The sequence below is a fragment of the Larus michahellis genome, chromosome Z (genome assembly GCF_964199755.1).
Source record: "Larus michahellis chromosome Z, bLarMic1.1, whole genome shotgun sequence".
NCBI lineage: Eukaryota > Metazoa > Chordata > Aves > Charadriiformes > Laridae > Larus > Larus michahellis.
Genome location: NC_133930.1, coordinates 26881566 through 26906058, shown reverse-complemented (window position 1 = coordinate 26906058; position 24493 = coordinate 26881566). Strand labels below are relative to the sequence as shown.

The 24493-nt window shown below is 39.8% G+C and overlaps 1 protein-coding gene across 1 annotated transcript in view; it reads left to right on the top strand.

The window, feature by feature from the left end:
* The first annotated feature begins 12273 nt into the window (after positions 1-12273).
* SV2C (synaptic vesicle glycoprotein 2C) overlaps positions 12274-24493 on the top strand; it is a 117600-nt gene continuing 105380 nt past the window's right edge. Inside the window, exon 1 of the mRNA XM_074570207.1 lies at positions 12274-12405. The gene's annotated coding sequence lies outside the window, so the exon portion shown is untranslated. The remainder of the gene's footprint in view (positions 12406-24493) is intronic.

Genomic DNA, 24493 nt, shown 5'->3' with positions numbered 1-24493 from the left:
TCCATTTTTGCGATACAAAGCAGATGATGAAGCAGATTGAGATTATTACTTGTCAGGCGCCACAGAGAAATTTGTGGGCAGGCTAATTTGTAACATGGTACTGTAAACTGGATGATAGATGTCAGTTTTGTAATGAAGTCTCCTGCAGCCTACCCTGTCCAGGTAACATCAGCTCCTCCTTTCCCTCGTGCAGAAATACTGCTTAAAGAGACATTGCACCACGCTTGGTGTTTGGGATTCTCAGGGGTTTGAGTGTATCCTTTCCAGTAATCTGCAATGCTCAGTTTAAGGACTGCTAATGTTAAAATCAGAGCTAGTGGAAAGAAGTCTCCTTTGGCTGTCATAACCATTGCCTCTTTCACAAGCAATAGGCAGCAGAGAGACAGCTGCCACCAAGGCTGGGGAAACACAATATAAAAAGGCATCCAGAAACACGAGAGATTAATGTAGTTTACACACATGAGACCCCAGTAACAGCTGTCCATGAAACTGGATGTGTTAGAAATTGGTGTTCTGAGTGGAAGTCCAATTGGCTGTGGTTTTTTCTAAATTCTTCAAGACATACTTTAAAAAAATATTTTAGTCCAGAAAACATGCCTCATGCTTTTCATTATGAAAAAGATATTTCATGGCTGTTTCCAAGTCTTCCCCTTTGGCTCTTTTTCCTTCAATTCAACTTTACTCCAAAAAGTGCAGAAGAAGTGCAACCAAAATTAGATTTTTAATAATAGATTTAATTAGATTCATTTTAATGACACATATTTCTGTCTGTTATGCTTTTGAATTCTATAGTATTTTGAAAGCCATTAGTGATCCTTTTTTTCTGTTTTTGTTTCTCCTCTCCATTTTCTAAATAGGGTATGTTTAGCAAAAAAAGATCACTTTCACAAAACAAACAGTTGGGTTATTTTCGTCATTATTGAGCTAATGTTGTACTTACCATTTTATCATTCCCACTACTTTACAATGCCTTACTAATTACACTTAAAGCATAGCTTTTCCCTTTTGTGTTAGTATATTGATTGTTTCTACACAACTCCGTAGTTTTCTGCCAGTACTGCCAGCTGCTCCTTTACACTTTTACTATGCAAAGAACTCATATTTTCTGTGAAATGTCAAGAAATGCAATTAACCTTGCTTTGACCTTTTCTCTTCCTTAAGTGTACTGCTTTGGATTCCGTGTATAACAAAGGGTTGTCTTTCATGCTGTGCAAATAAACTGAAATACTGAGAATAATTGTCAACACAGATAGGATATATGTCAGGTTATCTATTGGCACATGTGTGTGTGTGTATGTGTGTGTACGTTCGTGTAATATATATAAATATATATGTGTATGTATATGTATGAATGTGTAGGTAATATAATCAACAAAAGGTGATGTGTATCACATCCATAAAAGCTGCAAATATATTAATAGTGTACCTGTTATTAGAGGGAAGCATGATTTGGAAATTTCTCCCCAAATGCTCCATGTCTATTACTGTGCAAATCTTTTTTTCACTCAAACATGTATCCTAAACAAACAAAGTAGATCATAAGTAAGCGATACATTACAAAAGACAAGGGTACGCATAGTGTGCGGTAGGTCAGCAGAAACCCCACTATCCTGCTAGGGAGGGATGGGAATTAGGTACCAAGGACCCGAATGCATCCTCCCCCCTGGTGGAGCTGGCTGCTTGGGCTCAGGGCCAGCCTTGGTGGTGTAGGTGCCCAGTCTTGCACCACGGAAACCGCTGAGTGAGAAAAACCTGTGAGAAGTGAAAGCCTGTCCCCCTTTGCTTGGGAACTGCTTATAAGCTCAGGCCCTTGCCCTCAGTTTCCACTGTAGCTATCCTGCCCGTGCTCCGCCGTGTCCCTCCCTGCCTCCAGCCCTGACCTGCTGACCTGCCTTCATCCCAGACCTGCCTTATCTCTGTGGACTTGTCTGGCTGTCACTGGACTGCGGCTGGTCTTGTTTACTGTCTCCAGACCTGATCCTGTCACTGACTTGCTGACTCAACTTCCTGCCTTGACCTTGGACCTGCCCCATGGCTGTGGATTTGTCTGAGGATTGGGATTCTTAGCTGAACCTTGCTACTGTCACTGGACCTGTCCTGCTTGCCTTGTTAGGGTGCTGTGAGCCTGTGCTCCTTGTCACTGCCCCTGCCTGCCTTACTGTCATGTTTAGCTCCCAGTTTCCCTTGCCGAGCTGCCTGCTTCTGCTACTCCTTGACATTAGGCATATAATATTTTTTTTTAAAATCCAGACCCAATCACAGACATAATTTACATTCATTTGGATTTGTGGGTGCTCAACTTGATCATCAGATTCCTAGAAGCATTTCAAGTTGAGCATCCAAACATGGGAAATCACATTTAGACTAAGCTAACACATCTGAAGCTCCTTATGTACCTAAACTTTACTAATAAATTCATGGCAGGGCATAAATCAGGTAGCTAGAGGCAGAATTTATCAGATTTACACCGATTTTGCAAGTACAAAACATATAGGTGAAGATTGTTTTAACTATCAGTGATTTCATCTCCAGAAGGTTCAGTGATCCCCATTTTCTTACAGTGTTGTCTCTACATACTCAGGCAACGAGCTCGTGAATGTGTACTCATTCATCACATGTCTGCCAACATACTCAATGTTGGTCAAAAGCTCCTCCACCTTAGAATCAGAGGATTTCAAATAGAAGCATAGAGGTGCTATTTTTAGTGCCCTGGAAAACCACATTTGGCATTAACTAAACTCCGGTATTTTCTTCCCTCTCTCTTCTGTGACATCACCCCATTTCAGATACACTACAGGAACAAAACGACCATTTTCATTATTTTCTCTGTGGGCTTTCTGTAAGAAATGGTTGACTTGGGAGATTACGAGAATGAAATTAGTAGTGAGTACATTACATGTAGATAATACATGTGATGATAAGGAGATGGAGCTGTAGTAACTGAGGCAGCTGGGAGAATACTTTGTATGGTGTTGCTCCTAGCAACAAAAGTCTTAGTCTGGACATTGTGGTAATTCAGAAAAATATCATTAGACAAAGAAAACGGAATCCTCTCTTCCTGTTGTCTCCCTCCTTGTGTAGTACCATATCTTATGTATGTGATCTAAGGCAAAAGTGAAATTACCTCAATAATTTATAGCTTGATAAGTAGTAGATAAAACCAACTGCAGCTGTAGATCTCTGTAATAACAATGATTGCTTTAAATAAAATCCGTGACTTGTTTATGAAACAGCAAAAGTCAAAAATCTTTCAGGAGAATATTTCCTATACAGTGCTTTTTGTCCAAATTTTTACTATTTTGCATTAGAATTTTGATGTTCTTTGAAAAGTAGAGACCTCTGTAAAATTCTAATGCTCCATGGCAACTTCATCAGTTTTGGTTCTAAAAGCCATGCTGCTGTAAAGGTAAAAAAATTTTACTTCAGGTGGGTTTTTTTGTACAAGGTTTTCCTATTCTGTGAACTAAGCATTCTTAATATTAAAAATAATATCAAAGAAAGAAAACGAATTGAAGAGCTGCAATGGACAATTGGAAAAATTATTCAAGGTAAACATTAAATAAATGATATTGCCCAGAAATAGAATAATCTTAATAAATTTATTGTGAACATTATGATAAAGTTAATTATCTGACATTGGAAAACGCTTACTCAGCATTTTAAGATTTGTTTTGCAAATTATTTGACTGGACATAGTTTTATAATTTAGATATGACAGGACATCATTAGGGCAGGAGGAGTGAAAAAATAAATCTCCTTCAGAAACCCCAGTGAGAAGTATCTAGTGAGGTGTTAGTCATGTGAATATTTACTTAGACCCCTCCCTCATGTGAATAACTATAACTATAAATAAGGTATTTCAAGTCTGTCTTTCAAAGATTACACGATAATTGTGGGCTTGTGAGTATTTATAAATCACCTCTTTGTGTTTAGGTGTTTGATATAGCCGATTCATATCGTTTTAGGATGGAGGGGGAAAAAGTCAGAGTACAGACTTACAATTTCTCCAGCTCTGACAACATTTGCTTCATACCAGAGCATATCTGAACGTTTTGGATTTATGTTGGTGACTCAGCTAGAATATTAGATAAACCATTAGAAGCCTCCTCATTCTTTGAATCAGAAGCAGCTTAATGGATGGACTCTACAGGCACTCATAACTTCACTCTAGTTTTGAAATGTTTAATAAGATTATATTTGAAATGAGACAGTCTCTTGGAATATGTTATTTGCACACAGCCCCGTGTACTCTTCAGCAGATTTGCAGCTCAATTCTAGTCCTGCCAAAACGCAAAATCTCTGCTAGTTTAAGTGACATCAAGTTTTGGCTCCCGATCCTTAAGTATAGAGAAGCTCAAGGGCTGCTCTCCATTACACCACTCAGAGCCTGCTCATAACTCACTGCAAACTGAGGTGCCCATCTCCTGGCATGCTGTAAAGTAGTTGGATCCAGGAATCATGACTGCACTTCAGATACTTGCAACCTGGATGGAGCTTACAAAGCAAGGAGGACAACGTGAAATCTCCCATTAGGAAGGATGAAAATAGGATGTGATGACCCTTATTCACAGTTTCACTGTAATTTCAGCTTTTGCTTATATGCATGAACACTCAATGCTAATTTGACTGATAGAATTTATGTATAAATTACACTACAATGTACATTATTTACCATATTTTCCAGCAGCATGTGGAAACCAGTCACCTCAGAACATCATTGTCTGGATGTTGTACAAGAATATAAAAACCCAGGAAATCTAACACAGGGATTTTGTATCTTGCCACAGAATTTAGTAATGATTTTATCCCATTTGCTCCAGGTCTGTGTTTTTACTTCCCTTTGTACTAAGAAAAGAAGAATGATGAGTTAGTTGCAACACAGGGTTAAAGGCCTGTTTCAAGGATTCACTTTACTCTTATTGATGGAAATCCCAAACCAAATATTATCTTCTTTTCTGTATCTTTTGACTACCACAGTTTGTCAGAGTGCTTCCCTTCAATGTGAACAGCCATAAGGTCTTTGCCTTTATGCTGGAGAAATTGCCTCCAATGCCAGGGGATGAGTAATCTAAAGAGAGCGAGATTTGACCCATAAGTTTATCCCTTTGAACAGAATTGCCTCTTATGAAAGTAGCATTCAACAAATTTGTATACTACAGCAGATACACTGATCCTACAGCAGATACACTGATCCTAGTTGTCCTTTTGTGCACCAGTGCAAGACAGCTATTCCACTGGTGTTAATGGAGATACTCCAGTTAAAAGCAATAGCAAGAGGGAATCTGGCCTTCACTTTTAGGAGCAAATTAAGTTACGTGCTCCACAGGGCGGCTAGATAGCACAATCACAACATGCTTACTCACTAACTTCATGAACTCTTTTGCTTCTTTGTTTCACAGAGCATTTTATATTTTCAGTGGTGATGTTTTTAAGCTTATTAACAAGTAGAATGTGTTCTCTTTCTAAATACAGTTTCTGACATTTAAAATCACTGCAATCCAATATATTATTTCTTAGTGATTCAGAACTGTTAGTGTTTGGTAAGAAGGAGAGGAGAGGAGAGGAGAGGAGAGGAGAGGAGAGGAGAGGAGAGGAGAGGAGAGGAGAGGAGAGGAGAGGAGAGGAGAGGAGAGGAACTGATGAGGTCCTGAAATAACCATCAAATAATTTGCCTTCTGATACAGGATAGGCTGCCCAAATGAAAATAGTTCCAGAAATGCAATCCCCAAAGAGACTTTTAGATATAGATTTATAAAAGGTTCAAAATCTGTCTAGATGGTTCAGAAGATATGATAGAAAAGAAGCTGGTCCAGGTTCAAAACCTGAACCTTTATGCTCAGAGTGTTAAAAAATTACGGAAAGACTCCTAGAGTGGCTGAGCTGATAAGAACAATTCCAGGAAAATCAGATTATTTCCATTAACTTAATCAAGAAAGAGCAATGCCTGTGCAAAGCACACTTGATGTGTTTAATGATATTTGTTTTCTTCCACTTCTTACAAAATAATTCATTGTAGTCCACAGTAAATCATCCATTGCACTGCTGCGTATTTTGTATAGACCTACTTCTTAACTACTGTTTTATCTTCAGAATTTCTTATGGCTTGATTCTGGTCTCTGATCGGATTATACATGCCTTCAAAGAATGGAGCATTACATGTAATGAAAAGATCCCCAAAGTCTTCTGTGGAATTTCTACCAATCTCAGAATTAATTTGTTTTCTCTTAGAAATTCAATAGGACAGATATGCTTGTTTCACTTGCTTATTTGGAAAAAATTCAGGAAAAAATGAATAAATAACACTGTTCAAATGTATCTCATTAAACTTGACATTTTTCCACATTCTTTGTGAAACTAGCATATCAACTCACATTTCAGCTGTGTGACAGGTTCCAGCTTCATACTATACACAGTTGCTTGCAGGTCTCTTCAGATGCTCATAGAGGCTATAGGGAAGCTTCAGTCAAGTTGCGATTTACATAGCTTTTCATTACTCCATAAATATATATGCAAGATTCAAAACTCTGGGGCATCATATGCATGATTGAGATACCTGCAGGAAGACTGTGAATTCATGACTGAATGATCAGATTATTTACCTGGTTTGTTTACAGAGTTTCAATTATAAATGATGCTCTTGAGGATATTCTTCATTTAAAAGGTAATCCTGGCATAATTTCATTATATCTTCATGCCATTTATCTAGTCCAGAGAATATACATTAGAGAATGCAGGTGCAAATACGTAGCTATGAAAATATGGGTTCATTGCACTGTGTCCAGAAAATTCAACAATAGCTATCAGGAACATGAAAAGGCAAGTTATCATTTTTATTTAGATGGAAACATGGCATAATCTATAGATGAAAAAGCTTTAAAACCGACTTGCACCAGTCAGTCATGCCACGATGGAAATAGCTGTTTATTTGTTTGCTTTTAAAAAGCAGGTAGATTTTAGGAAACAAATCTGAAGATATTCAGTATCACATACTTAATGTAACATACTAACAAGCATGTTAGATTTTAGCAGATTCTGCTATTCTGGATCATATCACTGTGCACATAGAAGACACTGGTTTTGCAATGCAAATTTAATTGTATTTATAAATTTTAAATTAATCTGCCGTTTTATCAGTCAATAACTGAAAGTCATGAGATATTTTGTATTTGTTGCAGCCCTCTCACTTTTATGGATTTGAATAACTCGCCCTTCTCTGGGTTAAGTTCATGTTTGAATTCTTTGGTCAGTGACTTTTCTTCCTTGTATGTGCATGCCGTCCCCAGTACTGGGGACGCTACATACCAGTACAGACTGTGCTCTAGTATGATACATGCTCTAGTACTGTCACACCTAAAGCAATAAGCCTCTCCAAATGATACATGACAGTATCAGAAACCACTTTAACAAGAGTGATCAAACACAGAAGCAAAATGATGTTTGAAAGAAAAGCAAATTTCAAATTGCGTACTTAATATGATTCAGAACTAATCTCAAGTTCAGTGTACTAGTATATGTACATTAATATATACATAAAAAAAATCTAAACAGTTAGTAAAAAATTGTTTCAGTTAAACTTTCATTGCCATGAAGAAAAAACCAGGATTTATCTTGTTGCAAATTTAGGCCTCAGTACAGCAAAGGTTTACAGCACTGAGTAGGACTGCTCTGTACAAGTATTTCCGAGGAGTTCAACTGAAAATAGTACTTAGTTAAGATCATGCAGTGGCCATTGCAGAAATAAGGCCTACGTCTTTTATTATACTTAGAGACAGTGGTGTATGAATTGCAAATGAATTATAATACTAATTATGACAACAGTTCTACATACAGTGCAACTGTATGATTCCTCATGTTGAAAGTTACAACACCTTAAATAAACAAGACCAGCAAAGAACAAGAAAGGAAGCAGTGGCTTGAGGAGATGGTCTGTCTGAGGTCCGTGCAGCAGGTCCGCAGAAGACCCTAAACCAGGATTTAGGAGATACGTGTTTAATGTTTCTTCTTTTCCAGGCAGCCGCTCATTCCTGCCAATCAGATTCTGAAATTTAGACAGCAGTGAGACAGAAGCAAAAAATGCTATGTCAAGAAGGAGAAAGATCTGTTTTTTCCTATCTGTATCATGACCAAAAGGACTCAGGTATTAATAGTCCTGTTGGTAGAGTACTTAGTAAGAGGATAGTGTTTCTCCTGGTTACATTATGTGAAGATTTATTTAGTGATCCTTCACCTTTAATTTTAGAAGAGGCAGAGGATCTTTTGATCAATGGCAGCCTTTACCTGTCATGGTTTTCTGTTTGTTTGTTTTATGAGGCCATAGGAAAACATAGTCTGATGTATATTATGTGTATGAATCAGTACCATATAGGCTGATTTAAACAGTGATTTTCATTTGACAGCAAAGAAATATCAGATTTTCCCCTTTCACTGTAGTACTCTTTATATGTGTCTAATATTTCCAGTTAGGTGTGGCTAAACAGGATACACCATCTTTAGGGTCAAATTCAGACAAGTATCTCATGTATAATAAAGAAAACTTAATTCTTCTTTTTCTTTAAGACAAACTGTAGAAATTTTTTTCAGTCTTTGACACCTGAAGCCATAATGAATTCCTTCTGTACATTTAAGTGGCCTTTTCCTGCTGTCATTTATTTAAAATGAAAAGGTGCCCAAATGTCTCCTTCAGGACTGGATCCTGTTCTATTGGGTCACTGTGCACGGACGTAGTCTGGAATGTTTCTACATTGCATGCAATAAAACACTGAAGTGCTTCAGTCTCCGAGGTAGGCTGTTTACCGCAGCAGCTCAGAGGATCCCTGTGGATCACTGACCCCTTGCTGAGGATTAACCCTAAATGTTTCTGTGTATTTTACATCTATATTCTATTCATTTCCCATTGCCTCATTTAAATGAAGGAAAGTACTTGCAGGATTGAATCTGTGATAAAGGTGGAGCTTGTACAAAAGCAACATATAGTATGGTCTAAGACTCTGGTTCTATGAAGCATTTAAATTTGGTTTCAAGGGAAATGCTATAAATCTTTGCTGGTTGCTATTTTCAGTCATGGTTCTGTAGACTGATATTACCGCATTTACATCCTGAAAAGGAAATAGTCGAGAAACAAGCTGATGACTCACAGACAAATATTTAAGGTGCAAGTTAAAATTAATAACAACAGTAACAAAAACAACACAGATGCAATCCTCCAGTATTTAATCACAGACATTTATTTGCCATGTACTTTTAAAACCAGTATGGGATGAATAATTGGGAAGGATCACAGGGTCTGCATTTTTCAATTCCTTTACAAAAATAATGATACTATGGTTTTGTTGGTTTTCCACCTACCTATAAACAATGTCTTTGTTTTTTTCCTGTTGATAGAGGAATGCAGTGTGTACATGGTCATATTCCAGGATCATTCACTAGCAAAAAAACCTTGTGTTATTTGGTCTGTGATAGCTGTAAATGAGTACGTCCAGATGTGTCACATAGTCTCTACAGAAAACTGACAGAGCAGCAGATGTCATGAGCTTAATTGAATGCATACAAAGATTAAATTTTATGTCTGATACAAAAGAGTACCCCTGAGGGCAAATTTCAGGAATGTCTAACCCATCAGATTCAGGAGCAGGGAAAACAGAGGTAGTCTGTGTAAAATTCTCAAACTTGAGAGGAATTATTTCCATCAGAGTTGTCTGTGTGCAGGCAATCCACCTCAGGATGTGTTTCTTGGTGGTAGGAATGAGACCTGCTCCCTGCCCACCTGCAGTGGGGACGTTTTGGGTAAAGGAATTTTATCCTATCGTACAAATACTCCTCATGGATGGAAAGTAAAGCAAGGAAACACTATGCAGTTTTACTTAAATGATGCTTCACAATCCCACAACAACTTTTCTGAGCTGGCCCAATCGCTCCTATATGCATGCTACAGCTTCAGAGTTGGCTTAACTCAGCCTAACTGAGACAAGTGAGTCAGTCACTGGTATGACTGAAAACCCACCAAGCTCTGGCATACTTTCCTTTGGCTTCCAGGCTTTATCTGCAGTCAGATCTACTCACCAGCTCATTTTACCCTGAAACCACGCAAACAATAAAGCTGATGCTAAGATAAGCGGCAGGGTGTGCAGACAAGTGCAAGAACCATTCTCTGCAGTAGCAACCCAGTGTTACTTCAGCTTAACCTGTCCATGAAACTGCACACTTTTTACTTCTGTGGATAAAATTCTTGGGTTTATCCTTCAGTCTGTCTGCCTGTTATCTACAAAATGTCTAGAAACCTATCCTGTGAACCTCCCTCTCTCTAATGCTGTAGGTGAGGAGGAAGGTGGCTGCTGTACTCGGCCCTTTCTCTGTGGATTCTTAAGGTAAGGTTAAAAAAAGGCTTGAGCCTGTCCATTGTGCTTTTATCACACTGATTTATTTTAATTAGCATTTTAGTCCTATATATTCAAAACCTAAATGTGGTGGTGGTTTTCCTTTCAGAGTAAGCTGCTATATTTGCCCAAGAACTCACAAGGAGCATGTCTTCTGTCCTAATCAATTTATTTCATTAAAATACAGTGGGGTTAAGTTGCATTTCATATACAGAAATATTCCTATTGGATAGTCAACGGTAAATGGATGCAAACAACATTTTACCATCGTTCTTATTTGTGTAGCACAAACAGCCTTTTCTTTTGTTGCCATAGGAAAATTTTGGAATCTTTGTTTATCTTGTATATTGTACGTGGCAAGTTTAGTGTATTAGCAAGGAGGTGCTGTTTTCTAACACCAGGTGCAATTTTCAAATGCCAGGATTAATGAAAGGGACTGAAAAGTAGTAGGTATTTCTTTTCTGTTTCTCTGCTTGTGCTTCACACTTGACAGCACTCCACGCATAGTTCATTCAGCTTTTCCCCTGGGTAGCCAATCAATAAGCCGCTTTCCTTTGCTGTTTGAGTCTTTTGCTCAACAACAGAGGAAAAGAAAAGCATTTCAGAGCATAGGAAAACATGCATATAAACTCATAAATATTGACAGGAAGACTCAAAGGCAGATGAGCTATCAGAAATTACCAGTCTGTAGAAGCCACACACGAGGCATGTGCAGACCACAAGGCAGGGGTGAGTGGTGGTATCTATGCATTACCCTGCCTGCTACAGGTATAATTCATGGTTTAACACATTTTTGGGAAGTGAATCCAAGTCCCACATTTGTTAATAAAACTGGTGGCCTATTTGCTGATTTTTCAAAGTAGTTTTAATATGGAGTCCTACCTGCTCTCTTCACTTTCTCTTATGTCTTCACTTTGGCAATACCACTGAGTTCATCACATGACACACTTTGCCAGTGCAATTGCAGGCAAATGTGTATAATCATAAAGAAGGAACTGTCTTCATGTTCTTTGTTCTACAGTGGCTATTAACACCTAGTGTAACAAAGTTATGAAATCATTTTCAGTCCTTTATGCCACTGCATTAAAAATACCGTTGATACTACTGTTCATAGAACCTGAGTCCAAAAGACCTTACAAGATAATCTAGTTTCCCCATTTGTCCCAAGACAACTCAATCATCTTTAAATATATGTTTTTCTGATGTTTTCTTAAAAGCCATGGATGATGGGGATTCCACCATCGCTCAAGGCAATCCGTTCTAACGCTTCAGTCTTCTAGTCAGGAACTTCTCCACTCAGGAAAGCAAAATCTCTCTTTTGGGGCTTCCCACACCGACTTCACTTCTTGTCACCCTGATCTTCACTCGCAGTTCTTTGCCCGTGAAGTGCAGGCAGCTTTGCCCTGTTGCTGCAGGCAGGGCCGTAAGGAGGAGGAAGGATGCGGTGGTCTTTGGGTGGTCACAGGGCCTGTTGCAACCCGTTCCGAAACAAGCCATTTCATGCGCTCTCCCCTGTCGCTACCTCTCTTAAAACACTCTTTTCTGAAATAAAGTGCGCGCGTGGGTGTCACTATTTTTATTTTCCCCTTCTACCGGGAAAAAAGGGTCTTGTTTTCGCAGAGGCTTCCCAGCCGTGCCCGCAGGGGTTGGGGGTGTGTGTGTGTTGGGGGGAAGGCGGTTCTGTGCCTCCCCCTAGCCGTCTCCGGCCGCTGCCTGCGGCGGGGATCGCCCTCCCCGCACTCCCACGCCTCCCGTTATTGATGGTGGCGGCCGCCGCCCGCGCCGTGCCCCCCTCCGCGCCGCGCCGCGCCTCCGCGCCTCGCCCGCTCCCCCTCTCTCTCCCCGGCACTGCAGCAGAGGCTCCACCGCAACGCGAAGCCCACACAAGCCACTCCGGTCCGCCCCTCCTCTGGTCTGTCACGCTCGGCGGCTCCTCCGGGAGCTTCCTCGCTCCCTCCCGCAGCCCCACGCCGGGAGCAGGCGGCAGCGGCAGCGCAGGGAGCCGGGAACGCCCCGCAGCCCAGCCGCGCCGGTAAGTGATGCTCCGGGCGGACAGGCGGCCGCTGCTGCTCCCGGGCAACTTTTCTCTTTTTTTTATATATATTTTTTTTTAAATTATTATTATTATTTTTGCATGCTTGCGGCGGAGAAGAACTTCAACTTTTCCATGGGACTTATAGGGGGTTTGCTTGCCGGGGAGGCTGGGGGGGAGAGGTCTCTTCGGGGCAGGTGGAGCGTTAGAGGGAGCGCGGGGTTCCCGCGCATCTCGGCGGTGAGCGGGAGCAGTCTTTGCTCGGCTGCTTCTCACTCCAGCTCTACCCAGAGCTCGCTCGCTGTCTTGCACACAGAGAGCAGGTTGCACAGATCCCAGGCGGTGTGAGCGGCTGGTCTCTGCTTTTGAAGCTGACTGGCATGTTAAAGCTGGCAGAACTTTTTCACGCTAGGGGAGCAAAAAACAGGGGTGTTGAGGTTCGCAGACTCCAGATGTTTGAAGAAAACAAGCCTGCAGATGTCCTAGAAGTAAGGATGGTGAGGAAAATCAAAGATGAGGGAAGGGTGCTGAGATCCCAGCTCCTTAGGGAACTGACACTTTCTAAGATGTGTTTAGAAGAGAGCAGGCAGGGTTTCAGACCCGGCAACAAAAAAGAAAAAAGAAAAAAGAAAAAAGAAAAAAGAAAAAAGAAAAAAGAAAAAAGAAAAAAAAAGAAAGAAAAACAATTTCAGTGGTTTTGAAAACTATGTTGCTTTTCTCATTGTAGGTTGCCTTCAAGGATTGTAACTCACGTTGACTACGTTGAGGGAATAGTTTAGTATTCATAACCCATAAAGGGGAGGAAGGAGTCCCTTCCTTGCAGCTTCTGGAAAGGACTTTTCCAAAACACACTAAGTTACTGCCTTCCTGGTGCTTTGGGGATTTAGGTCCCAAGATGCTTCTGGCAGTATGTCAGGAGGGGAGCCTGGAGAAGTCATAGTAGGGAAAAATTATAGTCCAAGTCCTGGGGTTAGGAAGAGCCATGGGATAGTGAGGTTTTTTTGAGGCGACCCCCATGTAATTTAAAGAGGATTGCAGGGCAGAAGAGTCTGAGGGATGCAGAGAGCCAGAGGAGATGGTCTGGCAGTCGTGAGTGGAGGGAGGACACCCCAGGGACCTGAGGGCTGGGTGACACGAGGGTAATTGAGCTTGGAGGTCACTGATGAGCCCTTGTGAGCCTAAGCCTGCAAAGCACTGTGGGTGCAGTGCGAGTCAGGGGCGAGGGTGGGAGCTGAGTCATGCTGGCTGGGGCGGCCACGGCACATCTGTACAGAAAGAGGGGGCCGAGGAGAGGAGGAAGACATGAGGAAGAAGCATATAAAGATAGGCGGGGAGGAGGGAGATCGCCTCATCGAAAGATGCTGAGATCATCCAGAGGCCCCTCCATGATTGATGGTATCCTGCTCTCCTTCCCGTAAAGGGTTAGGAGGCTGATGAGTGTATCTCTGATGGAGCGGGGGGGGGACGCAGATTGCAGAGGTTAGTACAACACAAGGGAAACCTACTCAGACAACACAATTGGTACTGCTGGTACTTGGGCTGCATTGCGCTGCAGTGCAGGGAGCTCGCAGCAACTTCAGCCTTAGGAGAGAGAGAGAGGGAGATGCTGAATTGATCTGTAGAGGTGGCACAAACTATGCCAAAAATTACTGTTTTGTGAGGGAATTGCAGAAAGAACTGGAAGTAGACCCGTAAGGGATTTTTGGAAGGAACTTCCCGATGAATTTATAATTAACCACACGGGATTTTAGGAAAAGGAATAAACACCCAAACCAAATAAACTTCTTGGATTAGAATAACAGTAAATGATATACTTCTGTTTGGTGTTGTTTTCTTCTGAGTTCTCTGTGGGAAAGAGCCCTGTTTTAACTATGACATGTGTCCTCCTGAATTATTGAAGTTTTACAATGGACCTTCTTTTCATGGATTGAACTCCCTGCGGGAATGAAAACTACCATTGCACTGTTTTGTGCAATATTTGTAGCTTTCCCTAGCATTTTCATAGAGAATAAGGCACTGTGGCAAACTGGAGACCGTATTCCTTCCCTCTCACCTAGCCATTTTCTGTAATTTTACTGAATGATAGCATGCATTAAATCTTACTATTTGTGTGCTTTTTTTTTTAAATCCATTTCCATAAAGTGAGAGTGAGAAACGCTGCTTTTCTGTATTCCAAAGAAACACAGAATTCACTAAAATATAGTCACAGTAAGTTCCAAGTGGACTTTTATTTATATTTGGAGGAAAGATTTGCATAGGCCGAATATTGACAAAAAGACAGTCTGTCAATTGAAATTATTGACACACATTGAGCCTCCAAACATCTTCAAATGATACACGACGAAAAAGAAGAAACAATCTTTTAATGTCTATATTTCTGAAGCCATATTCCTACTGCTTATTCAGTAAAGATGACCCTGAATATCAGTGGTACAGACTAGACATAGGCTTCCTCTGATGGCAACTTGATGTAACATTGCATGTTGTTGCATTCTGGAAAAAGAGATTTGTATGTGGCCAAATGAGATCAAACCAAGTGTTTTCTGATTCTATATTTGAGATATCTAATTAATTTTAATAATAGTTAAGCAAAGGTGATAGGTTTTTTCTCGGTTCTGAGCAACATGCAAGAAAGATGTTTGCAACAAAAGAAAATCACATGAAGCATTCAGTTGTGTTTGGAAAACATGATGCTACCTCAGGTAACACTGTGAAACCTATAATCGAGTTTATATGTGCCTGAGTGTATACGTTGCTCTTAGTAATGGTGGATTTCAAATTAATTTTTTAAATTACATGTTCCAAAGCACGGAGGACAAACATTTATCCACAGTGGTCTCAATTGTCCTGTTAAAATCAGTGTGTTAAAATCAGTATTGTAGATTTCAGTGGGAAACAGAATTAATCTAGCTATATAATTATCCAGGGTTTTTTGCATGAAAATAGTATTAATGGAGGTATTTCACATTCTCAGTCATATAAAAGTTGTTTCACCGTCACAGGCAGATCACTTGGGCTGTATGTTGCTGTGAATCTTTGCAACCCATGTGCATCACAGGATGCATATCAATGCTTGTTTAAACAAAAGCTCATCAATTAGATTAAATGTGTTTGCAAACCTGTGATAGGGAACCCACAGCTGCTGCCACCGCCTTCGTATTACGCAGTGCATAACATTTTCCTATTAAAACAGAATGGACGCCTTTTTAAAATGATTCAGAGCACTGGATTTAGAGCTTGTTTTCTTTTAAGTGTTTGTCAAGCAGTAAAATCGAAAAAATAATTGAAAGTGTGCTCAAAGTGTTGACATCGGAAAGAAAAAGGTAGTTAAATTTTTCTTTTAAATTAGCAAACTGTTTCAGTTTTAAATTATATTCTATGAATTATAAATGATATATTCTCTAATAACTATGTTACAAAATGTGGTAGGCCTTTTTTTTTCTTGATAAAACACTGGTTGATAGCTTCATAGGCTTTTAATTTGCCTTTGATTTTGTGCATTGCTACATATTTCTTCTAGAGACATTCTAAATACGCAGAGTACCTATTCTCCTGTAAATATATATGTTGTCGGTCTGTGACATGTCAGTTAGGTTTGGTTTCAAATTACCATTTTTATGTCAGTGAGCGTGCATTAAATGTAATGAAATTCAAATTTCTTTAGCGTGATCATTATTGAAGCTGTTGTCCTCTTATTAAAAAATCAGAGGGAGTAAAGCAACACCCAGCATGTCCTTTCATTCTCTGTGGCTCAAACTCTCAGTCACTTTCCCACCCAGAGAAGCTAATAAAACTTTAAATGCTGCAGACACAACAATGAAATTGCTTCTTAAGGTGTAATACAGTGTTAATACAATTAAGGTATCGTAACATCCCTTCATTTATAAGACTGAGTTCTTAGCTCCATTTGTCTACATTTCCGCTGACCAGTTGCTGACAGTAAAGACTTGCCATGCATCATCAAAACATCAGACTTTCATGGTTAGGTGGGCATTCCATCCAAATATTTCTAATTCAACTAAAAATGCACCATAATGAAAATATGAATGACACCTACCATATAATGTAGGTGTTTCATCACACAAGGCATATAGCTGTATATTGATCTGAGACTCACGAAAAATATTCATGTTTTCTTGCCAGCAGCAAGATTATTTTTTTTTTTAAGATAAAGCAGCATCCGCGTAGCTGGCCCTCTCCTTCTCAGCAGATTATTTTTGTGGTCGTGGTTGTGTGGGTCTAGTTAAGTGCTTTGTTCTAGGATGGTAGTTTGTGTCTCACAAGCACGTCTAGATTTTTGACTGAAAATCTACATTACAATGAATGCAGTCAGTAGCAGCATTAAAGGATCCTGCAGGATTTTTTTCCCTGTAATGATTATATGAGTTTTTATATTGGGAAAAACGTCGTGAAATACATCATGGAAACTAATTATTTAGAAATACAGGTAACTGTGGAACTGAGAGGTGACTTTGCTCATAACATCTCGTCAGGCCTCTGGGTCTTTAAGTGGCACCATTTTCATGCCATATAAAGCTGGAGGATAAACTTCCCATTCTGTAAGAGTAACAATGCTAATCCCAAGAAGCTGGTTTAGCCAACTGGATACCACCCTTTCCCCCACCTCCCCTGCCCTGATCATGACAGGTTTTGCTTTTATCCAGGAATCCCAGCCATTGCTGCAACCTTACAAATGAAGTGGTCCTCTAAATGGCTCCTAAGGCTGAGAAATGAGTGATTCCTTGCAGCAGAACTTCCAGCTGGAAGTTATTCTCTAACAAGTAGCTTTTTGTTGTTTCACTTTTACTCGTGTGGATTCTTGAAATCCTGCCTCTTGGACAGCTGATGGTCCACCTCACAATCTTGCTGTCCATAAAAATGGAACAAAGTGCTTGTTTATTTTGGTTAAAAAGGAATGCACTTGAAAATTCCATCACAAAATATATCCAGGCGCCAAACAATAAAGATAAGATCAACAGTGTATTTTTCCATTTCCTGATCATGTTGAAAGCTCTCTGCAGCGCACTTGTGATAACTTTCTTGTACAGATATGAAATCACCAGTTACTGTTTGGCATTTTCCTTTTTAACTCTCAAGCCAACAAAGTAAATTGCTTAGTACAGATTATAGAAGATCCTATAGTGATGGCTTGTTAGCACTTTTTGAGGGGATTTATGGATCTGTGAATGACTGGGGAGCTTCTTCATATGTCATACAAGGCTGGTTCTGAAAGGAAAGGTGAGACCAAGTGCTACCATGGTCTTCTATGAGTCTACAAAATGCATATTGATTTTACAGAGCAAAATTCTCCACAGTTTTTACTGAGCTGCATTTGAGCTGGTTTTAATCAACAAGTTAAGAGAAGATAATTCTAAATGCAGTAGGTGAAGGTACCAAATATTAACGCTTCATGTGTCTTGGCCTCCTACTTTTCATATCAGCAGGTAGCTGTGCAGTTGATGATGCCTCTTGCTTTTGGACAGTATTCTTCTTGGTATCTAAACATCACCTCTCATGAGCAGCACTCACTGCCTCTCTTCATGTGTAGCTGGTGCACAGACGGCCACTAACGCCAGATTCACTTATGCTTTTAATATTCTTGCTCAGCATGTGAGCAGCACCTTTTTTTTTCAAATAACTGTTATTTCCTCTCAGCTTTGTTAAACAAATCAAGTTCTGGAAATACGGTGAGTATGAGAGAAAAATGCACTTAATGATGTACGATGTATAACTAACAAACTCATTATTGTGCCAGGAAATCTTGTAAGGGTTATCTGTTCAGAAAAAAAGAAAAAAAAAAAAGGAGTATTGAGGCTTGTGGGAGTCTCTGCTATGCAGATGGAGTCTGTCTTTCCCTCAGTATGCCATCTCATTGCTGTCTGCAGTATACTGTAGACATAATGAAGATGTTTAAAATAGCTAGTTTCTGTTGCAGTCTGGTATACCAGTATGATGCTCTGAACAAACCGCAGATATGCTTGAGGTTATCCTACAGTGCAGACCGTGGTGCAGATAGATTGCCCTCCATTCAAACCTAACTAGTTTAAAACTTGCAAGAAGGTTTCTGCACAACACTGCTGCAATGCAATAGAATAATGGAATAATGTACATTTGAAGGGACTCCTTGAAGTAATTTCATCCAACCCCCTTGTAAAAGCAGGGCCAACTTTTATAGTTAGATTGGGTTGCTCAGGGCCTTGCCCAGTCAAAGTTTGAATATCTCAAGAAATGGGGACCTCACAGCTTCTCTGTGCAGCCATTCCTGTGCTTCACCAGCTTCTTCATGAAGAATTTGTTTCTTATAACTAGGTGTTAGTAAGGGGGGGAAAATTGGACCTAGTAATTTAGGTGTGCCTTCATAAGCAGAGCAGAATAATTACTGCAGGTAAAACTTTTGCTAATGCATCCCAGGATGCGGTTATCCTTTATTACCACAGGGTACACTGTGGTGTATAGCAGCATAAGTTAAAATGGTGTCCCTTTTCCATAATACTGGCATTGGTACAGAGGCCTTGATTTTTCTTGTAGAAGACATTTCCCATTATCTCTTAGAAAGATGTAACTGTGCATGGTTTTTGAAGTGTCATAATCCATGAAAAATATTTTGAGACATGACTGCCTATAAACAGCATGAAGATAAGTGTGCCACTGAGCTATCAGGTATTATGCAGGGGCTCCAGTGTCAGTTAACAAAGATGTCCTCCACAGGTTGCTTCACCTCAGTTGTGAGAGGAGGGACACCACAGATTATCACAGATCCACATACATACATATATTGACCGGTATAGCCCTCTGCAATTCAAACGAAGTGAATGCAATTGCATTCAGTGGGAATTTGTCTCAGAACCTGTTGGTCCAGAGGTTTTGCTGGAGAAAAAGGGCTACATAGGTCATTGATCTTTTTTCTCAGATAACTGTTTTCTCTTTGATTTTAAATAGTCTCAACTACATTGATAAATAAATAAGCAGAGACCAGAAAATATATATCCTTCTAAGATCCCACATATACAGAGATATCTAAAACTTGTATTTAAATAGCATCTACATGGTTAGCCTTGGCAGATATTGTCACGTTAATTAGCATGGGAAAATTCAGATGGATGTGTTGTCAGTACCTTAAATAAAAAAAAAATAATCATGTCTTCTTTGTGGGTGTATACCTACCTTATAAAACCTTATTAAGGTTATAAAGGCAAATCTTCAGCTTTAAAGAGAAAAACCTATCTTTTCTGTACATACCTCTTAATCCTTTTGTAGTCATTTATTACACCTAAAAGGACTAAAGTTGAAAATGAGCAGAAGAAAAAAAGACTTTTAAGGAATTCGCATCCTGGGCTGCATCAAAAGAACCATGGCCAGCAGATCAAGAGAGGTGACTCTCCCCCTCTACTCTGCTCTCATGAGACCCCACCTGGAGTACTGTGTCCAGCTCTGGAACCCTCAGCACAAGAAGGACATGGACCTGTTGGAGCAAGTCCAGAGGAGGGCCATGAAGACGACCAAAGGGCTGGAGCACCTCTCCTATGAAGGCTGAGAGACTTGGGGTTGTCCAGCCTGGAGAAGAGAACGCTCCAGGGAGACCTTATAGTGACCTTCCAGTACCTGAAGGGGGCCTACAGGAAAGCTGGGGAGGGGCTGTTTGCAAGGCCAGGTAGCGATAGGATGGGGGGCAATGGTTTTAAACTAGAGCAGGGTAGGTTTAGATTAGACATTAGGTAGAAGTTCTTTACAATGAGGGTGGTGAGACACTGGAACAGGTTGCCCAGAGAGGTGGTGGAGGCCCCATCCCCGGAGACATTCAAGGCCAGGCTTGATGAGGCTCTGAGCAACCTGATCTAAAGATGTCCCTGCTTACTGCAGGGGGGTTGGACTAGATGACCTTTAAAGATCCCTTCCAACCCAACACGTTCTATGATTCTATGATTCTATGAATTAAAAGCCTTTTCCAATATATTTTATGCATTGCACAGTATTTCCTACATACCTGCTCTCACAGATTTCCCTCACATATTGTGTAACTTAGAAGGGTTGTGCACTCGCATAGATCTGAAGTAAAAACTGGAGAGAGGAGAGTATGAAAAAACAAAGCTACATATATTGTGGTAGTTATGTCATAAAAACTGGTAGGAAAATCAGTGGTATATCTGCAATCACTTTCAAATACTTTTTAAAACAGGGCGCTGTTCTACTCGATGGCATCCCTTTAGTTCCATTTATCACCATGGTCATTTCTAGACTCATTAGGATTTGTGAAGTGTTACTCCTATCAGTTGCATAATTTGACTATTTACTTGTGAAATTTGGAACAAAGCTTTCCTTAATCTCTATATGGAGTGAGTAGTCAGAAGAACAAAAGGTTTTGTAGTATTCCAGTTTTTAAATGTTAGTATACACAATGTAAGTGTGGAATATTATTTGATTTTGTAAATGTATATATGAACTTATTGTGTAAAGAACAGAAAAATATCAAACCAAATCACAGTCCAACTGAAAGAATATCCATCTCCTGTAAGTGTACAATGTTCAGATTTCTAAATTAATTTAGGTCACTACATTTGCCTATTGAGGGTATAGTCCCTACAGGTAACAGCAAGTGTACACTTAAAGTGCATTCTTTGGTGTTCTAAACTATCAAACAGATTCCTAAGTTTAATATGTTTCATAGGGCTTTCCAAGCTGTGTAGGCCAAGACTGATGCAGCAAAAATTCAGCCCACTTACTGTGAAAAATGGAAAAGCCTTATATGTTAGTCTTTGGTAATTTCTTTGGTCCGTTTAGCTGGACACCTTTCCAGTCGTCTTCTTGCCTTCCAATGAAGTCCTGAAAAGAAAATAAGAAATACCATATAGGAACATCTAGCATTTGTCTGCTGAAATGAATTCAATTTTTTTAAATTTTTATTTCTTCAAATAGAATTCCATGTTCTGTTCAGATCTGAACTTGGGAAAGTCCAAGCACATTACTCTAAAGCTCTTAAAAGTTTTGTTCAGTACATGCTGCTAAGGATCTGAGCCATCTTCTATTCCATAGATGCACTCCTTAAACTTTTAATGTCTAACCACAAATATTTAGGTCTGTATTTATAAGTATAAATATGATGACCTGACTTTCAGAGACTCTGGCAATTCTCTCACAAGAATATATATTCCAGTTGAATGCAGTAGATATCTGTACTAAAAAATAATTAAGATATCACTCCTTGTACACCTTGAATAACCAAACAATAGGAAACTCCCAGAGATTAAAAGATAATGCCAAAGATAATACCATCAGGGTCGTTCTGTGTATTTGCTCAAAAAACTACAAGGCAGGGGAAAAAAAAAAAACAACCTGCTAAACAATTGTCCAAATGCATTTTAGCAAATAGATGCTTAGAAAATGGGTGTTAATTGACTAAAACAAGTTCTTGTCAAAGACCACTATTTATTAGGTCCTGTATGGAACAGAGCAAAACTTGCTCCTACCTTAAGACCCTTAACAGCTAAAATCAAAATGAACATATTGTTTGGAATTACGGCTTGGTTCTCCATTGTCTGTCGATGACCATGTCTGTCCATGGAGAAAGTAGCCATCGAAGATGTGGCACTACTCATCAGCAGCCTAGAAGAAACCCTAATCCTTTAATACTGGATGCTTTACCGCCTCAAGGCAGTTTTGTCTGGAGTGGTGCTTGTTTTGGACTAGCTTCCTTGATAGAAATAGGCTCCTGGAAATTCTCTTTTGGTTCATGTTTATTCAATGGTTAAAACAGTGAGCTTTTTTTTTCTGTTGTAAAACAAGCATTACAGTTTTAATTACAAAACTGGAACAGTCAGTAAAAGTGAAGCATTAAAAAGAAATATACTGAGAATTTCTCTGAGAGATCTTTTGACTGAAGTGACCAAGGATCAACTCAAGAGTAACCCATTCAAGGTGCTTGCCTTTATTGTTTCAAAGCCATTCTTTGGCTTATCAATCACTTTAGAAAATATTAGTGTACGTCGATTTATGAAAATTTGGGAAATGTTTCTCAAATACTTGTCTGTGATTGAAATTCATAAAACCTTTGAGTAATGTTTATTTCTCATATCTGGCTCACCCTCTTGCCTAGGAAGATGAGTGAATTGCCTCCTGTGTGATGTTTGCTCTCCCACATAGCATAAGAAACTTTCTATGACTTAATAATAACCTAAAAATGTTAAGTACCATCCTCCTTCCCAATGTTAAAATTTGTTTCATTGCAGCTACAGTTTTATGTGAGAAAACTATGAAAAATCACAGAATTAATTTCAGGGTGGTTTTTTTTTTTCCCAATATTTAGTCAATGTTTATCATTCATGTGGTCTTGGAGCACAATATAGAATATTCCTTGCTGTGACCAGCGGTACAAAATGATTAAGTAGAAAGGCACTCTGTTGCCATTCTACTTAATCATTTAGTAGATGGGAATTTTTTTTTTCCTGAGAAAATAGGTATCTCTGAGAAGAATAAATTTTTACTACAGAAATTGCTTGCTAATTTCTGTATTATAGTAGCAAATGAGTATGGTGACTATCTGCTCTGTAGTCCAAAGGAAGAAAATCTGTCTCCCACTATTTGAGAAACTATTGCAAACCACCCCATGCAACGCCACAGGCTTGGGGAAGAGTGGCTGGAAAACTGTCCAGAGGAAAAGGACCTGGGAATTTTGGTCAACAGCCAGCTGAATATGAGCCGGCATTGTGCCCAGGTGGCCAAGAAGGCCAACAGCATCCTGGCTTGTATCAGAAATAGCGTGGCCAGCAGGACTAGGGAAAAGATCATCCCCCTGTACTCGGCACTGGTGAGGCCGCACCTCGATTACTGTGTTCAGTTTTGGGCCCCTCACTACAAGAAAGACATTGAGGTTCTGAAGCAAGTCCAGAGAAGAGCAACGAAGCTGGTGAAGGGTCTAGAGCACAAGTTTTATGAGGAGCAGCTGAGGGAGCTGCGGTTGTTTAGCCTGGAGAAAAGGAGGCTGAGGGGAGACCTGAAAGGAGGGTGTAGCAAGGTGGGGGTCAGTCTCTTCTCCCAAGTCAGAAGCGATAGGATGAGAGGAAACAGCCTCAAGTTGTGCCAGGGAAGGTTTAGACTGGGTATTAGGAAAAGTGTCTTCACCAAAAGGGTTATCAAGCATTGGAACAGGCTGCCCGGGGAAATGCTCGAGTCACCATCCCTGGAGGCATTTAAAAGCCGTGTAGATGTGGCACTTAGGGCCATGGTTTAGTGTTGGACTTGGCAGTGCTAGGTTAACATTTGGACTTGCTCTTGAAGGTCTTTTCCAACCTAAACAATTCTATGAGTCTATGATACTACTGAAAGTTAATAGATCATCTAATTCAGTCTCCCTCTTCTGTGAGCCCTTTTACTCACGTCAGAACAGTATCTGGTCAAGATCAGGGCCTCTTTTTACAGTTGCTTACAAATTCAGAAGGTGTACACCTAGGAGTGATGAATTTACAATTTGAGAGGGAATAGGTTACTAACAGCAAAATTCTCAATCTTGTTAAACTGTATTCTGTAAAATCTCTCTTTTTTGGCTATAAATTCTTGTACTGGCACAGACTGAGAGGCAAAATCAAGATAATTGCTTTAATCAAAAAATTGGTTTAGCTGTTAAATGAGGTTATTTTTTCTAATATTAAAGGGCCAAACTGTAGAACAGCTGAATCATTTCATTCTCTGGTTATTTGCAGAGATGCAGTAGCTCATAGTGTCAGCTCATAGTTGGCCATGATTTGACTTTCCAGCCACTTTTCTCTTCCTAGGGAACTGTACATTGGAGTACATAGAGAGGACTTGAGTAAAAGTTACTGCATTTTATGGTTAAATATAGTTAGATGGGGCTGAAATAATAAAATATGCTGAGTAAATCTCCTCGCATGGGATCAAAAAACATGGAGACTCTAGGGCTTTTTTTATCAGTCTAAGCTGCTTTGTGCTAGTGCTTGCTCATGAGATACAAAGTTTACCTGCCATATCCAAGTTCACATCTGACAGGCATGGTTAAGTCTTTCCTTTTCTTGGAAATGCATAAGAGTTTTTGCACACTGGACTGCTGAGTTTTTCCTGACTTGTAGGGGCACAAGAG